Here is a 19,492-nt window from a genome sequence, read left to right as displayed (position 1 = left end):
ATCGGCTGACAGCAAAATCAGGAAAGGCGGTTGGGCGGAGAATTGGTCTTGATGCTGAAATCGTGGCGGGCAGGGTCCGCAGTGCCAACCGGGGCCACCATGTAGCCTGTTGGACCATGACACGCATGGGAGTAGGCAACGTGCAAACATATCGGCCTTTAACCTCCTGCAGGCAATGGATATTGCAATTCAACTAGCAATAGTGGCCTTCTTGCGAGTCCCCGCAGCCCTGGGGAATGAAGCTGTATGAGCTGGGGCAGATCGAGGAGGAGGACGTTGCTCCAGAGGAACAGGAGGGTCTCCATCCTGGGTAGATGCCTTCTGTTCCTCTGGGGCATACTCCACTGCTGCAGCTTCCTCCTCCTCGAGCAGTGCCAGTTTGTACAGTCACAGAGCATCTCGACTAGCAGGAAGGTCACCATTACTGGTTGAATTCCAATATCCATTGTGTGCAGGGGGGCGACATATTAGCATTGTACGTACCCCCATGCCCAAACAGGTCCACTGGGCTACACGATGGCCTCAACTGGCATTGTGGACTCTGCCCCCGCATGTTCCCCCCCATCCCTGCACCCCTGGTCCTGTCGATGCCCGGCACCTTGGGGTCCTCTGGCCCTGGCCCCCATTGCTGATGCCAGGGGTATGCTCCGTGGTCCCCGTCCGGCGCCCTATAGGGACTACTGAGGGCATTGCCCTGGGTGGGGCAGCAGCGGGTGCCGGCCAGGTGGGGGGGGGTTGTGGCGGAGGGTGGGGTGCAGGAGTGGGCACATCCATACGGCCAGTGTCACTCTGCAGAACCAGGGGCCAAGGTGGGTGGTCAGTGGGTGAGCAGCAAGATGGCTGCCTTGTAGGCTGTAGTAATGACCGTCTGTGACTAGACATCGCCCCAGTCTCATGGGGGGTCAACTGGCCACTTGACTGTTTCCCCCGTCAACCCCCCTCCCCTGGCAGGGCCACCCCCACCACCCCAGCCAGTCCAGCCAGTGTCCGGCCCGATAGCTCACAGTCGCACCTCCGTGTCCTACCTCCTCTCTCTCCCTCATCAGCCACAACGCCGGTTTCACGATTTTTAAAGCAGAAGTGAACCTTGCCCATCGGAGGAGGAGAATTGCGGAGGCCCCAGAGAACACCGGGTCGGGCCTGCTAATGATATGAAAACGGTCCGTGCGTTCCAGACTGCATTAACGCCGCTGTCGAGGTGACAGAGAATTGTGCTTTGGCGTCAATTCGGCGGCCGGAACAATTTTGGCGTCGGAACCTATTCTCCGCCCAATCGCGTTTCCCGATTTCAGCGTCAGCCAATGAAAAATCCTGCCCCTGACCTTTCTGTAAAAAAAATCCAAGTGTCCAAATAATGCAACATCCTTCCAAATTTTAACAGAAAAATACAGATCATGAAGATATCGGTTTTTACAATACTAAAAGAAGAAATTTAGGGAATATTTAGCATTTGTTTTGTTGGTAATGTACATAATTAGCTGCATTTGCATTGCGTCCATTTTGTGGAAGCACAGTCCAATGTGCTTTAAGACGGTGGTGGACCGCAGGACGCAAAGGTTGAGCGCGATGGAACTGAAAGCAAGGATGAAGGAGAAGTTTTTTAAAAGGGCTTTTGAAAAGATGCCAAAGGCGACAAAGTGATGAGAATGTTTTATCAGCACTGCTTCTTCACAGCTCAAGGATGGATGCCATAAATGCTGTCATGTTTAGGATGAGGCATGAGATAGTTGACCCCTATCACAGGTCTAGCTGAAAGAGCTCAGGGGTCTTTCTCAATTTTACCTTCTGAAGGATTGCTATGAGTGATTAAAAGCTTGTAACCTAATATGAGGGCTGAGGTGACATCGTAAATAACCCAAGCAAAATATGAGCAGGTTCATACTTGTTACACGAACCTTGGTATTAGATTAAAATCCTGAAACCACACTCATGCATTCATCATTATCTATCACTTCTTTGCTCAGTGCACTAGGCTTTCCCATCTCCAGTTGTAGTCCTGTGAAAAGTTTCTTTGACCTTCGAATGACACTGCGGGATAATAGATACGGACATGCAATACCTTCATCGGAAAATCCTCCGTTTTTTTTAGTGTGCATGTTCATCCTGTTTAGGAACAATGGGTCAATGTCTCTGCTTAAATATTAGCAAGAAGAGTTTTAAAAAATAAATTTAGAGTAACCAATCATTTTTTGTCCAATTGAGGAGCAATTTAGCGAGGGCAATCCACCTTCCCTTCATATCTTTTGGATTATGGGGTGAGACCTGTTGCTAATTTTAGGATGGTTGGCGTAGTGTTCACAAAGACCACAAAATAGCTTTAACTTAAACAAAACTATAAATTTATTCACACGACTAATTTGGATTTGACACTTACTCCGAGATAATACACAGTTGATAATAATCATATAGGGCGGGATTGTCTCAGCCCGGGGCCGGGCCGGAGAATCCCCGTAACTGGGCCACGCCGTCCCGACACCGGCACGCGAGCGGAGAATTGGCACCATTGGCGCCGGCGTGACGCCAGCTGCGGGCCGCTCTACGCGGCCGGTCCACCGATACTCGGCCCGGGATAGGCCGAGCGGCCGCAGTTAAAACGCTGAGTCGCGCTGGCGCCGTCCACACCTGCTCACAGCCGGCGGGAACTCTGTGTGCAAGGGTCGGGTGGCAGCCTGTGGTGTGGGAGGGGGGCTCCGATCCCGGGGGGGGCGGGGGGGGCTCCAACACGGCCTGGTCCGCGATCAGGGCCCACCGATCGGCGAGCCGGCCTTTCTGTCCCTCGGCCACTTTTCCTACGTGCCGGCCCCTGTACTCCTGCGCATGTTGCATCGGGGCCGGCGCGTTGAAGGAGGCCATTGCGCATGCGCGCGTTGGCGCCACTGCGTATACGCGGATCCCGCGGCGCACAGTACGCGCCGGGATCAGCAGCTGGAGCGACGTGTACCACTTCAGTGCCGTGCTGGCACCTGTAGGAGCCAGAATTAATCCTGGCAGCGGCCCGTTCACGCCGTTGGATATGTGACGGCTTTTACGACGGCGTGGACTCTCTGCCGTGGGATGGAAGAATCCCGCCCATAATCTACACTCATCTATTACTAATCTCTACACTATAACATTAACTATGATCTGCTCTCACTCACACCATCTTTCCTTCTGTCTGTTCTCTAGCTTTCTCCTCAACCGCATACCCATAAGGCTTAGCATCAATGTCTTACATACTTGCACATCTAGCTCCCTCTAGTGGTTTATTTGAAAATTTCATTAACCCTTGCAGTTCTTACATTTATGATAATGTCACAAGACTCACGCAAACACGGGGAGAATGTGCAAACTCCACATGGACAATGACTTGGGGCCGGATTCGAACCCGGGCCCTCATTGCAATGGAGACAGCAGTGCTAACCACTGCATCACCGTGCCGCCCCTGGAGGGAAGAATTTCATAAGGGCATGCTGGTTCTACCTGCTTTCCCACTGTTTGATTTGAAGAGCTTTATTTAACATGTTGCAGATGTTGGCACATCAATGTCTCTTTTTTTCTCTGAGCCTAAAAGTGAAGTGAGTCTTTCCTGGTTTGAGGAGTGTTTCTGTGAGTGGATTATGAGTTTTATTTGGTAGATGAAGAGCTGAGAACAGCACTGGATTTCAGTGAGTGACAGGTGTGAAAGGTTCAAGGGAACGGGAAGATTTCCGGTGCATTTCCTGTGCCATGCTCGCAGATTTTCCAAGAAAATGTCAGGCCTCAGTATTTTGTACCCTTTTATCTGAGGCACTTTCCTTGATTATTACTCCGCACAGCCAGGATTATTACTCCGCACAGCCAGGATTATTACTCCGCACAGCCAGGCTCCAGATGACTTTTCTCAGTGAACTGTACCCTTGAATAACAACAATCTTGCAGTTTCTATTTTTATTTTAGGAAATTTCTACATGTCTAGGCTTTTGGTTACCATAGCAGTATTGGAGTGTTCCATTTTTGCTATTAGCGTCTGTGCTAATGGTTGCCTCATGCATTCCACAGGATTTCAGTATGAGAAGGACCAGAAAACAAAGTCAAATTGAGATGAAAGTTTCATCAGATTTTATTTTATTTTCAGCGCTGAGATAACACTGTAGAATATCCACAGGAGTTGTCAAACAGTGGTCTAAGTGCAGTCCTAAGGGGCAACACGGTTGCATGGTGGTTAGCACAGTTGTTTCACAGCTCCAGGGCCTCAGGTTCGATTCCCGGCTTGGGTCACTGTCTGTGCGGAGTCTGCACATCCTCCCCGTGTCTGCGTGGGTTTCCTCCGGGTGCTCCGGTTTCCTCCCACAGTCCAAAGATATGCAGGTTAGGTGGATTGGCCATGATAAATTGTCCTTAGCGTCCAAAGAGCTTAAGTGGGGGTTACTAGGTTACGGGGATAGGGTAGATACGTGGGCTTAAATAGGATGCTCTTTGTAAGGGCCGGTGCAGACTTGATGGGCTGAATGGCCTCCTTCTGCACTGTAAATTCTATGATCTGACAACCAGCCATGGGTCTGTGGTAACACTCTATTGCCTCTGAGTCAGAGGATTATGGGTTCAAGCCGCACCCCGCACAAAACCTAGGCCTACATTGCAGTGTAGCACCGGAGAGAGTGCTACACTGTCAGAGATGCCAGGAGCAATTCTCCACCTTCCGATGCTGCAAACGCGAACCGCGATCGGCCGGAGAATTGGATGTCCGCCCAAAATCGAAGTCCACACCCGATGCCTATTCAGGCACCATGCTCCGGTCCCTTGCTAGTGGCGATAATGAGGTGCCCCCCCCCCCCACCAGCCGATCCGGCGGCATGCAAAAACCAGCATTTGCATGCATTTAAATATGATTAGCGGGTTGGGCACAGTATACTCCGCGATTCACCGCTTCTCTAAGGAGGCAGACACGCCGACATTAGTTACTACAAGTATTTACAAAAACCCCGGAGCTCGAGACCGATGTTGATACTGATTTCCCGTCACAGCTGTCTCCAACAGCTTCCACTGTTCCAGAGACACTCACCTTGGTTGGGCAATTTAGTGAAGAGGCTCATGGGGCACAATCTAGTGCGCACCACATACATGCTCCGGAACGTTCCCGAGGGGAGGCGGATGGTCGGAGGTTGGGCCGACACCAGGGACTAGCTGCCATCCAGACAGGTTTCGGGCATCTGGAACGGACAGTCCCATCGATTGTGGAGATGCACTCGCAGAGCCAGGGATTGCATGAGGGGTTGTTGGCGTGCATCCAGTACCTACAGGCACAGGTGGAGGAGACCAACTGTGTGCAGGAGCATGAGGTGGTGCCGACTATGTGTGCCATTCATGCCAACACCGCCGAGGCTCAGGCTCAGGACAGGGCTGCCCTCTAACAGGCAGCCATGTGTGAGAGCCACTGGACATTGCAGCAGCGCACCCAAGTGTGGCCCAGTCACAGTGGACCATGGCTGAGAGCATCAGCGGCATTGCCCAGGCGCTGGCCGCGAGGCACAGATACAGAGGGACATGACACAGTCACTGGCCCAGGACATTGCTCAGTCAATGGGTGATGTGGTTGCAGTCCCAGACGGAGATGATCCACTCCCTGTGCTCCATGGTTGCGAGCATGCAGACCCTGGCTGAGGTGGCAGTGGCCCTCCAGGACTGGCAGTGCCAGGTGTTGGGAAGCCTCAAGGAAAAGCTCCGCTCACATCCCCGGAGTGTGTTCAGGTGCAAGGAGGATACCCTCCCAGAGCCATACTGGAGGGCCCCTCCTTGCACCTGAACCACATCTTCAGGATGCTGAAGCACTGCTTGAACACACCCCTGATCGCGGCATGGGCATCGTTGTAGCGGGGCATCGGTCTGTGGCCTCTGGATAGGCGTCATCAGCTACGACCACAACGGATAGCCCCTGTCGCCCAAGGGCCAATCCCCCCCCCCCAGCTGGGTATTCATTGAGTGTGCCAGGATGAAGGTGTCGTACACACTGCCCGGGTGTCGGGTGCAGGCATGCATGAGGCACATCTGATGGTCACACACCATCTGCACCTTCTTCAAGTGGAACCCTTTTGGTTTGTGAAGATCAGCTTGTCAGCTGCAGGTGCTCGTAGGGCGACATGCGTCCCTTCAATCGCCCTCTAGGCCTGGTCATCTCGGGAAAGGCGGCGAATCCTGTTGGGCTCAGTCCACATTGAAGTGGATGTATCGAGCCACCTGGGCACACAGGGCAGCCATGACGGCATGGATACACCTCTGTACCAAGCTCTGTGAATCCCCCAGGGCTGCGGCGACTAGAAGGAAGGCCACCATTTCTGGTTGTATTCCAATATCCATTGTCTGCAGGGGGTGAAATGCTGACATGCTATCATGGTGCACACCCCTGCACCCTAACAGGTCGAATGGCCCTAGTTGGCACTGCGGACCCTACCCCTGCACTGCCCCCTTCCCGCACCCCTTGCCCAGTTGGTGCTCGGCACTGTGAGGGTCTCTGACCCTGGTGCCTATCCCTGCTGCCAGGGGTACTGTCAGCTAGCGCTGTCCTTGCAGTGGTACACTCCATGGCCCCCATCTGGGTCACCACTGTAGGGGATACTGTGGGAGTTGCCCTTTGTTGGGCTGCGTGATGCCCCACCGGCTGGTGGTGGCTGGTTGGGGGTGATATGTCGGACGGTGGGGTGCGGGTGTGGTGGGGTGTGAGAGTGGGTGGCTGGGGTGCAAGGGCGGAAGCACCCATATGGCCAGTGCCACTCTGCAGAACCAGGGGCCAAGGTGGGTGGTCAGTGGGGTGCGCAACAAGTTGGTTGCCTTTCAGGCTGTGCCGATGGCTGTCCGTGCCTGGACACCACCCCAGTCCCATGAGTGGTCACCCCGACCGCAAGCCCCCTCCACCCCCTCCCCTACCAGCCCTGCCAGTGTCAGGACTGGCAGCCCGCAGTCACGTCTCTCTGTGTCCTACCTCCTTTCTTTCTCTCTCCCTCATCAGCCATAGAACATAGAACATAGAACATTACAGCGCAGTACAGGTCCTTCGGCCCTCGATGTTGCGCCGACCTGTGAATCCACTCTAAAGCCCATCTACACTATTCCCTTATCGTCCATATGTCTATCCAATGACCATTTGAATGCCCTTAGTGTTGGCGAGTCCACTACCGTTGCAGGCAGGGCATTCCACGCCCTTACTACTCTCTGAGTAAACAACCTACCTCTGACATCTGTCTTATATCTATCTCCCTCAATTTAAAGCTATGTCCCCTCATGCTAGACATCACCATCCGAGGAAAAAGGCTCTCACTGTCCACCCTATCCAATCCTCTGGTCATCTTATATGCCTCAATTAAGTCACCTCTTAACCTTCTTCTCTCTAACAAAAACAGCCTCAAGTCCCTCAGCCTTTCCTCATAAGATCTTCCCTCCATACCAGGCAACAGTCTGGTAAATCGCCTCTGCACCCTTTCCAATTCTTCCTATAATGCGGCGACCAGAATTGCGCTCAGTACTCCAAATGCGGCCGCACCAGAGTTTTGTACAGCTGCAACACGACCTCATGGCTCCGAAACTCAATCCCTCTACCAATAAAAGCTAACACATCGTACGCCTTCTTAACAACCCTCTCAACCTGGGTGGCAACTTTCAGGGATCTATGTACATGGTCACCGAGATCTCTCTGCTCATCCACACTGCCAAGAATCTTACCATTTGCCCAGTACTCTGTCTTCCTGTTATTCCTTCCAAAATGAATCACCTCACACTTTTCAGCATTAAACTCCATTTGCCGCCTCTCAGCCCAGCTCTGCAGCTTATCTATATCCTTCTGTAACTTGTAACATCCTTCTGCACTGTCCACAACTCCACCGACTTTCGTGTCATCTGCAAATTTACTCACCCATCCTTCTACGCCCTCCTCCAGGTCATTTATAAAAATGACAAACAGCAGTGGCCCCAAAACAGATCCTTGTGGTACACCATTAGTAACTGGACTCCAGTCTGAACATTTCCCATCAACCACCATCCTTTGTCTTCTTCCAGCTCGCCAATTTCTGATCCAAACTGCTAAATGACCCTGAATCCCATGCCTCCTTATTTTCTGCAATAGCCTACCGTGGGGAACCTTATCAAACGCTTTTCTGAAATCCATATACACCGCATCAACTGCTTTACCCTCATCCACCTGTTTGGTCACCTTCTCAAAGAACTCAATAAGGTTTGTGAGGCACGACCTACCCTTCACAAAACCGTGTTGACTATCTCTAATCAAATTATTCCTTTCCAGATGATTATACATCCTATCTCTTATAAACCTTTCCAAGATTTTGTCCACAACAGAAGTAAGGATCACTGGTCTATAGTTACTGGGGTTGTCTCTACTCCCCTTCTTGAACAAGGGGACATCATTTGCTATCCTCCAATCTTCTGGCACTATTCCTGTAGACAAAGATGACTTAAAGATCAGAGCCAAATTCTCAGAAATTTCCTCCCTAGCTTCCCAGAGAATCCTAGGATAAATTCCATCCGGCCCAGGGGACTTATCTATTTTCACACTTTCCAGAATTGCTAACACCTCCTCCTTATGAACCTCAAGCCCTTCTAGTCTAGTAGCCTGAATCTCAGTATTCTCCTCGACAACATTGTCTTTTTCCTGTGTGAAAACTGACGAAAAATATTCATTTACACCTCTCCTATCTCCTCGGACTCCAAGCACAGCTTCCCGCTACTGTCCTTGACTGGCCCTACTCTTACCCTAGTCATTTGTTTATTCCTGACATATCTATAGAAAGCTTTAGGGTTATCCTTGATCCTACATGCCAAAGACTTCTCATGTCCCCTCCTGGCTCTTCTTAACTCTCTCTTTAGGTCCTTCCTAGCTAACTTGTAACTCTTGAGCGCCCTAACTGAACCTTCATGTCTCATCTTTACATAAGCCTCCTTCTTCCTCTTGACAAGTTTTTCGACTGCTTTAGTAATCCATGGTTCCCTTGCTCGACCACTTCCTCCCTGCCTGACATGTACATACTTATCAAGGACACGCAGTAGCTGTTCTTTGAACAAGCTCCACATTTCCATTGTGCCCATCCCCTGCTGTTTTCCTCTCCATCCGATGCATCCTAAGTATTGCCTCATCGCATCATAATTGCCTTTCCCCCAGATATAACTCTTGCCCTGCGGTATATACCTACCCCTTTCCATCACAAAAGTAAACGCAATGGAATTGTGGTCACTATCACCAAAGTGCTCACCTACCTCCAAATCAAACACCTGTCCTGGTTCATTACCCGTTACCAAATCCAATATGGCCTCGCCTCTCGTTGACCTATCTATATACTGTGTCAGGAAACCCTCCTGCACACATTGGACAAAAACAGACCCATCTAAAGTACTCGAACTATAGCGTTTCCAGTCAATATTTGGAAAGTTAAAGTCCCCCATAACAACTACCCTGTTGCTTTCGCTCCTATCCAGAATCATTTTTGCACTCCTTTCCTCTACATCTCTGGAACTTTTCGGAGGCCTATAGAAAACCCCGAACACGGTGACCTCTCCTTTCCTGTTTCTAACCTCAGCCCATACTATCTCAGTAGACGAGTCCTCATCAAACGTCCTTTCTGCCACCATAATACTGTCCTTGACTAACAATGCCACCCCTCCCCCTCTTTTACCACCTTCCCTGAGCTTACTGAAATATCTAAACCCCGGCACCTGCAACAACCATTCCTGTCCCTGCTCTATCCATGTCTCCGAAATGGCAACAACATCGAAGTCCCAGGTACCAACCCATGCCGCAAGTTCACCCACCTTATTCCGGATGCTCCTGGCATTGAAGAAGACACAGTTTAAACCACCTTCCTGCCTGCCGGTACACTCCTGCAACTTTGAAACCCTACTCATGACCTCACTACTCTCAACCCCCTGTATACTGGAGCTACAATTCAGGTTCCCAATCCCCTGCTGAACTAGTTTAAACCCTCCCGAAGAGCATTAGCAAATTTCCCCCCAGGATATTTGTACCCCTCTGGTCCAGGTGTAGACCATCCCGTTTGTAGAGGTCCCACCAACCCCAGAATGAGCCCCAATTATCCAGAAATCTGAAACCCTCCCTCCTGCACCATCCCCCCTGCACCATCCCATGGCGCCTGTTTCTTGATTTTTAAAAGCTCAAGTGAATCTCACCCCCGGGAAGTCCCCCTGGTGGGGGCAGAAAATTACGATTATTGTACGTGCGGAGTGGAACACATTGAAGCTGCTATCGAGGTGACGGGGAATTGTGATTTGCCGTGAAACCGGCGCCCGCCACGATTTCAGCATCAGAACCGATTCTCCGTCCAATCGCGTTTCTTTATTCCACTGTCAGGCGACAGAGAATCCCGCCCCTTGTTTCTTTATTATTTGTGTTACCTTGCCGGTTTGCCCATTGGAATGTCATAGAGAGTTTTCTGTTGCATTGGTGAATAAATCCCAGGTTAGAACATGGTTACACGAATTACGTGGGCATTGCATCCAGTAAAAATGTTAATTAACTATCCTCCAGTTCCCCAGCTCCATTTTATCTTGCAACTAAATAGACAGTTTAAAGTATAACTGTTTATAAAAGTTCCCTGTGAGGCTTGGTGACTAACAGGTTAAGCCATCACAGATGCCCTCGTCGTTGTCCAAAGGTGCAAACATCTTGCATCTTCTTCCCATAAGTCAATCTGGGCCTCACACTCTCCATAGCAACCAAATCACACAGGCTTGTTTGAAGCAAGAGTTGGAGCAGGTCACATGTCCTGCCAGTTAATTCAATATTGATTGAAGCGTTGTACGTGACCGTATGGTGCATACTTGAGTAATTAAGAAAAGAAAATATAACTATTTTAAAATAAATTTAGAGTACCCAATTAATGTTTTCCAATTAAGGGGCAATTTAGCATGGCCAATCCACCTACCCTGCACATCTTTGGGTTGTGGGGGCGAAACTCACGCAAACACGGGGAGAATGTGCAAACTCCACACGGACAGTGATCCAGAGCCGGGGTCGAACCTGGAACCTCGGCGCCGTGAGGCAGCAGTGCTAACCACTGCACCACCGTGCTGCCCACAAGAAAAGAAAATATAACTTTATTGTCGCCATACTCTGGAGTGTTGGTAAGAATTGTTTTGCATTGTTACTTACCAGAGATGACTTAGTGCTGTACGTTAACCCTCAGACTGCTGCTGGGCCTAGAGATATGGCAAACTTGCTGGGATGGCTACTTTCGTATTTCAGTTCACGCCATTCTGACACAGTAATGGTGTTATTCAAATAATAGAATGCAACCAGATCAACCGTTAACATATATTGTTACAAATACAAACTTTAAGTTTGTTATATTCTGCCACTGTCTGTTTAGTTTAAGCTGCACTGAAGTAATAAAGGGCGTCATCATCCCATGGAAAATTCTGGGGGCTGAAGGAACAGTCTATTAAATGAAAAATGACCTATTAATAGTCAAATATTACTGAGACTCATCCACCAGAATGTTCCTGCCCTCCTGGGTTGGGTTTTCCCGTGGCGGAGGCCATTGGCCACTGATGAGACCGTCCGGTTCCGCCAAAGTCTGCGGTGTTTTGCACGGCTCGCCCGGCTTACCGCTGGGGTACCCATGGTGGGATCGACTCCGGCAAGACCAGGCGGTCTCGCCCGATGTCATTTGCACCGTAGGCGTGAACCCGGGTGCACCCCCAGACAGTCAACTGGTACATGTACACGCTCAGGCGCCTGAGCAGACCAAACTCCAAGCTCAAGGACTATGGAATGACTCAGTGCATATATATGCTATTTTTCTTTTAGACGAGGAGAAGAAACACATTGGGCATTGCTCCAGGGTTGGTGATCCAAGTTTGTGCTCTAGACATTGTAAATAGTTAATGCTCTGTTACTGCCATCCAACTTTGTCATCTGCATGCGGCCTGTCCCAAGTAAAATAGGGAAGATGTGGACTGTGTTCATATTGTGATGACGTGTATGGATTTCCCATTAAATGCACCCCACATTGCCAAGAAACCATTGGCGCGGGTGCGCTGTTGGCGGGACTGGAAGATCACACGCTCAGATTAGAACATGGTTACACGAATTACGTGGGCATTGTATCCAGTAAAAATGTTAATTAACTATCCTCCAGTTCCCCAGCTCCATTTTATCTTGCAACTAAATAGACAGTTTAAAGTATAACCGTTTATTAAAGTTCCCTGTGAGGCTTGAGCGTGAACAGCCTGAAGATCGCGCCCATAGGTGGCATTGCACAATTTGCAACAAAACTGACACAAATTGTTGTTGCTCTTATATTGAGCTAAGTACTGTAATAATGGCATCAGTTGAGCTTTTTAATGGCTTGAGCAAATTCTGGAAACTTTTTTTGGTGCAGCATAAGGCCCACACATCAAGGGACGATAGTACAAGCACCATGAAAGCAACATGTAAATTATAAGCAACCTGAATTGTCAGGCTGGTTTTGTATTACGATACTAATATGAAAACTTTGGTTCTGGGCTCCAGTCCTAGTGATGTGACTTCATTCTCCTTCAGATGGTCGCACCGGTGTAAATGAAGGATGATTTAAAATTCATGAAGTGGACCTGAAAAGAAGGTATTGAAGACGCTGTTAGTTTTTTAAGCCGAGGCTAATTGAATCATCTGATTTCGAAAAGATAAATTCTTCAGGCCATTAAACTTTTACAGTGTTTCCCCTTGAAGCAATATGACTCATACACTCATCATTGCATTCTTAAAAGGCTCCTGTAAAAGTAGTCCTGTGCACAGAAACTGAGCATTCATGCAGAACAGAGGAGTCATTCCTTGAAGGGGAGAAAAATGTTGAACACAGCAGGGCTTCATATCACCACTCCTATGCCCAATGTGCACAGAATGGTTAAATCTGCTACTGCAATAAAGCAGTGAGCTATACTATGCCATATGCAGCAGTCTTCTGATGGCTTGACCTGCTGAGTCAAAGCAATGCGAATTGAAGTAAGACAAACACTTGGGAGTGGTGGCAGTGGAGGTGAAATACATATATGGGTGCACTAGGTACACAGATGCTTTCACCCCAGAAAGATCTGCCATCCGTGAAAAGCATTTTGCAAGACCATGTCTGCACAGGCATAATGGAGTCACTTTGAAGATACTGGGCTGGATAATCCGCGCCCTGACGGCAAAATCGCGGGCGGCGCCAGGGCGGAGAATCCAGTTTGACGCTGTAATCGGGACCGATGCCAGTTCAGCGATTCTCCGGGCACCGAAAAGCGGCGTCACCAGGGAGTACGCTGCGCCGCCGGGGACCATTGCCAGAGGGCCGCTTCGACATCCTCCGCCCCCGACCGACCGAGTTCCCGACAGCGTGGAATTAACCTGGTATTGTCGGTCATGTTACTCATGTGGCGGCTGCGGACTCAGTCCGCGGCCGACCTGGTCAGGGGTGGGCCGATTGGAAGTCAGGGAATGGGCGGCCGGGGAATGATTGTGCGAGGTTTGAGGGTCAGGCGCGCGGCCGATCGGGGGGGGGGGGGGGGTGTCTCTTTTTCGGGTCCACCTCTGCGGTCCAAGTCCGCCATGGAGCACAGCGTGGCTGCTGGAGGCCGTGCTTTTGACGCATAGTCTCAATAATGGAGAATCCAGCCCATTGTTTTGCTCACTTCAGGCGCTTTCATTGCTTTACAATGTGAAGGCTTGCAAAGAGCAAACTTGTTCAGAACTGTTTGATTCATCACACTTATCCACAACTCATATGGCTGCTGCAAGTTGAAGAAGGGGAGGCTGAGGCCTTGAGATAAAAACATTAACGAAAGCATTCAAAGACACAAGAGGCAATTCAATTGATAAATGTCATCATATCATTGTACATTTTTGAATGTATTATTTTGGTTAAGACTTTAATTTTGGAGCATTTGAAATTCTACTTGGGTAGGAAGAAAATAATGGACAAATTGTTTTTCAGAACTTATTGCCTATGATTTGTGGGAAAAAGATAATACAGAGTCACCTACTAGACAGAGCCTGTAACTACACAATTACAGAATTCAGTTGACATAAGAAAACTGAATGGGAATTGCGGAACTAGAAAATTACAACGTGAAAAATTGATGCAAAAATGTGACCACATGATGTGACACGAGGAAAAAGAGAGGAAATTAATGAAGGCATACGATGTTCGATGAGATATCCGTGTGGAGTCTGCACGTACTCTCCGTGTCTGTGTTAGTTTCTTCCGGGTGCTCCGGTTTCCTCCCACAAGTCCCGAAAGACGTGCTTGTTAGGTGAATTGGACATTCTGAATTCTCCCTCTGTGTACCCAAACAGGCACTGGAGTGTGGCGACTAGGGGATTTTCTCAGTCACTACATTGCAGTGTTAATGTAAACCTACACATGTGACAATAGGAAAGATTATTATTATAGACATACAGCTCAAAATATACCATCCCAAACATGGTTTAGCACAATAGACTAAACAGCTGGCTTGTAATGCAGAACAATGCCAGCAGCACGGTTCAATTCCCGTACCAGCCTCCCCGAACAGGTGCCAGAATGTGGCGACTAGGAGCTTTTCACGGTAACTTCATTGAAGCCTACTTGTGACAATAAGCAATTATTATAATTATATATGCAGATGTCTATTTGGCTCATTTCATGTTCAAATACCTTCTTTGTCCCTTACCATTTTCCAGCTTTTTGTTAATGCCAGATAGCATTCCAAAGACAAAAATGATCATGCCATCTCCAGCTCCTACGTTGCTGGTCAGCTGCTAAGTGTTCCAGCCTGAGGTAAGCCACACATCATTAAGAATCGTTTGGTCTCCAATGCATGCTCTGCTTCGAGTTGCTGAGGCAAGTTCAATACATAGAGCAGAGATTCCCTAGATCCACCTGTGTGCCTTGTGATGTGTCCTTGTATGATATGCATGAAAATAATGAACATATGACCATGAAGATTATTATAAATACGATAAATATAAATATGATAATACTGAAGTTGCTCCCATAAGATTACAAATAAGCACCTAAACCTAGTCTATGAAACACATAACACTTAATAAGCTTATGAACTGAGAAACGGACATGCCAAGCAGTGGAAGCACACAGCAGCATTTTTTGAATGAAGCTGCAGCAACTTTCCCTTTCTTTCCCGCAGCATGATCTTCATTCAGTTTTTTAATTATTTAAATGTCAAAGTACGAAGAGCAGGTTTCTAATTTTGGTGAAATTAAAAACATCCATGAATTATTAACCATTTACTCCCCTTTTTGATCCTCTGTTCATTTCGTATGTCTCTAACCTTCATAGTGGCAGACCCATGTTATTGGGTGCGATTTAACACAGTCCCGTGTCCAGCACGTTTAGCCGGGTGTTTCCCGGCACTGGCAGCACCGAGAACAGCCCCACTATTAACGGGATTCTGGTTCATTTCCAGGCCTCAGCGAGGAATGCCCCGCCAAGGCTGCACTTAGCCCCATTCCTGCAGTAACGAGCTCGCCAGACCCCCCAGCATGGACACCCCCATCAGGAGGGTCACCGAGCCCCCCGCACCCTACAGTGGCACGGCACGCCCAGGTCTGATCTCTGGAATGGACAAAATGCCACCCAGGCAGCGCCAGGGTGGCATTCAGCTGGCACTGCCAGGATGGCACATGGGTGGCACTGTCAGGGTGCCAGGCTGCCAGGCCCAATGTTCTCAGGTGGCATCAGCAGTGCCAGGGTACCACCCTGCCCAGAGGCCGACCAATTAGTGGCCCCCGATCGCCTGGGAGACCCCCCAATGTTCCACTGGTCCACGTTGGTGGAGACCAGTGCGAAATGGCTCGCTTGGGGTCTCTGGGGCATGGGGATTAGATCCCGTGCCTTGGGTAACTCCGGCGAGAGCATATTAATGTGACCCTGACCGCACACTTGAATATGCAAATCTGGGTCCCACCCGAAGTCTCGTGAGATCCCGTTGGATCCCGTTAGATCTCGCGAGGTGTGATGAGTGGTTAAATCTTGCAAGAGGCCTCTCTTGTGAGGTTTACCGGCCGTGTCCCATCCTGAGTTGGGGGCGGCGTGGCCGTTAGATCAAGGCCATTGTCTCTATCCCTATTCCTGAGCTCAGAGAGGCTTGTTGATAAGATTAGAGAAATGGCTTCTGTGCCATTTTGCAAGCTAGGGAAATATGCAATCATGCAATGACGCGCTCAGTCAAATCCTTTCACTATACGTCGAAGAATGTCTGAATATTGATGTCTGACCTGGATTGATCGAGCTGATCACAGTCTGAGCAGGAAGTAAATTGCTACAATAAAATTTAGCCCCCCAGGTTAGTGAGTTCCAGACAATTGCCTGATGAAAAGTCACTTGGGTCAATCGATTTTGCCTAACTCCCTTGTTCCTCTGCCCCAGGATTAAAATACCATCTTCAAAAGAGGAGAGGAGAAAATCAGGAGGTAAATGATGTCATGCCTTGCAAATTCAATTGTATCAGACTTAGTTTCATGCCAATTCATGCGTGTAGAATTCACTCACACCCCAAAAAAGATGGATTGATGCGCACTCCTCCTTTTTATAGTAATTTAATTGAGATGCGTGGCGTAACAAACTAGAGTGGGTCGGTGGGTTACTCTTCTGTCTCAGAGACACAAGGCCCTGGGCTCAGTTCCTACTCCAGGACTTGTTGGCCTCAAGTCAGTGTGTATGGGTGCCAGTCGCTCGCCCAGTTAAATAAGGAGGATTAGTGGCGGGAAGGGCACCCACCAAACTCAGGAAAGAAATGATGGTTAATATGGCGACAACATATAATTAAGGAAAAGAAGAAGGAATTGAGATGCACAACACGTGGTAGATCCTCGCACTGTGATTCAAAATGCATTGTTGAATTACAGAGAATAGATTTAAGTCATCAAATTAGTTTATTTATTTATTTATTATAAATTTAAAATACCCAATTCATTTTTTTCCAATTATGTGGCAATTTCGCCTGGCCAATCCACCTACCCTACACACCTTTGGGTTGTGGGGGTGAAACCCACGCAGACAGGGGGAGAATGTGTAAAACGGCACACGGACAGTAACTCGGGGCCGGGATCGAACCTGGGTCTTCGACGCCGTGAGCCAGCAGTGCTGACCACTGCGCCACCGTGCCGCCCCATCAAATTATTTTAATGAAAGACCAGAGAATGTTGGTTTTTCTCCACAACCTGCTAATAGAAACAGCGAGACATCAGGCGGGGTTCTCAGGCCTCCCAGCTACGTGTTTCTTGGCGACGGGAGGCGGTGCGCCGTTCACTGGCGGTAGGATTCTCTGCTCCCACTGCTTTCAATGGGAATTCAATGTGGCGCACTGCCGGACAGACCAGAGAATCCGGCCGCCAGCGAACGGCCGGAGAATTTGCGTGAATTCCGAGCATGCAATTTCATTGGCAAGTTATTGACGAGGGGAAAACCATGGTTGCTCTCAGTTTTCATTAGAAGAGGAAATTCATCCTGGAGTTTAAATACATTTCCTGGGATGTTTCTGGAATGCTTATAATCTACCATTGGTATATAATCTCTGATTAGTCGATACAAATGTATTCATTAAAAAAAACCGTTTGACAATGTAATTGTAAACATGCTGTCAAAGGTCAGTTTCTCGCGAGGGAAGAGTGAACTAGAGGACACAGATTTAAAGCGACTGGCAAAAGGAGGAAGAGCAATGTGAGGAGGAACATTTTACACAGCGAGTGTCTAGGAGCTGGAATGCACAGCCTGAAATTATACAGGATGCAGATTCAACTGTGGTTTACAACAGCAAGTACTTAAGCTTAAACAAAACAAAATAATAATTTGAAGGCTACAAGGAAAAGGCAGGAAGGTGAGGCCAGCTCCTGCTGAGTGCAGGTTTGCCCTCAATGGGCCAAATTGCCTCCTTCTGTGCTGCGACCATTCTATGAGTCTATGATACTCCAAACTAAGGTAAACTTCACAAATGGATTTATTCCAGAGCTCCTTGAAATCATAGTCAGTCAAATTCTGCCCTTGATGTAGAGGAAATCACTCACACATTCCCTCTGACAATGACCTTGTGCCCAACTCTGGAGAGGAGCTGTGACGGGATCTGGGAGGGTGAATTTTGTTGAATCCCAGACTGGGCATTGGAACTGGATATTTGTGAATACATATCACATGCTGGCACTAGGATTCTTTTCATTATTTTAGGATGAGCATGGTAGGATTGTAAGTTCTTGAGCTAAGATTATCCTGTTTTATGGGCTAGAACATACCTGGGCAATTTTCCAAATTGTTGGATAAATATCATAGCTGTACTACTGCAGTTAGCAGCTCAACAAAAGGCAGGTTCTTGGGTAGGGAGAAGTGAGGGGAGGATACGAGGAGGTGGGGGGACGGGATTCTCTGACCCAGGACGCCTGAATCACATTCCTCGAAGGGACGGAGAATCGGGCATCGGGGCAAAACCAGGATTGATGCCGGGCACCGACTCAAACGCAATGTTCCGACCTTCAAGATCGAAGTCCATGCGGGAGGATAGCTGCCCACTCTAAAGCAAAAATCAGGCCCAACATGAACAATGACAAAATTCATCCATTAATTTCTCTATAAAGGGCTGAACTTCATCTGAAGATACTCTGATGAGCTCTGAATTTTATGACGTTCTCATCTGTGAGTTTCTCTTAATCTTTCAATGATAATAGAACAGTAAATTGAGGAACTGGTTTTTAGGTCAATGGGTTGGGGGAACAGGGTGGGATGAGGGACTGAGACAGTGTTTAGAGTACAACCCCCGAATAGCAATCATGACAGACTAATGAGAAACTACTTGGAGTGGACAAACATTTTGTCCTCAGCTTCCTCTGCACATTGAAGGGACTTATCCCACCAATGAAGGTATTATCTGTAGTTGTGTGGTTGTGAACTGATTAAACTTGCACTCAGCAGTAAACTGGAAGCCCTGAGGGAGTTGAACTTGTGACCGTCTGTTTAGGAGGCAGCTGTTCCTCCGCTATTTCGGTCAGGACTCTCTTCATGTTCATTATTGCAGCAAAGCAATCCAATCAGACACAGAAACAATACAGCATTTTTGTTCTCTTCCTCCCCAAGTCATGCCTACATCAATCGGTGGCAGAGAGGATAAACAGGCTGGTAGGAAACAGCTACAGCTGGGACCTTGCCAGTCTCATTTTTGCTGCTAACCTAGCTCTTGAGACAAGCTTGGAGTGCCTCACGTGCCAATGTTGTCCCCTCTCTTTATTTGTAATGCACAATCCCATTTCTGACCTGATAACACTGCTGGGAGTAGGAACTTAGTGGAGACTGAAATTATCAGAATTGTTTAATGTGGTTAGGTCTAATTATTGGTCAATGCCTTATCACACAAGGACCTGTGTGGTATTTCCATTGGAGTTGAAAGAATGATCTGTGATCTTATTGAAGCATATAAAATCCTGACGGGACGTGACGATATTACGATCCCAGACCAGACCCCAACAGTGGCTAGGATACGGGACAGACACCCCAATATTTTATTTTTGTAAGACTGT

This window comes from Scyliorhinus torazame, chromosome 21 (genome assembly GCF_047496885.1).
Source record: "Scyliorhinus torazame isolate Kashiwa2021f chromosome 21, sScyTor2.1, whole genome shotgun sequence".
Classification (NCBI taxonomy): Eukaryota; Metazoa; Chordata; class Chondrichthyes; order Carcharhiniformes; family Scyliorhinidae; genus Scyliorhinus; species Scyliorhinus torazame.
Note: the sequence above shows the minus strand (reverse complement) of the source record.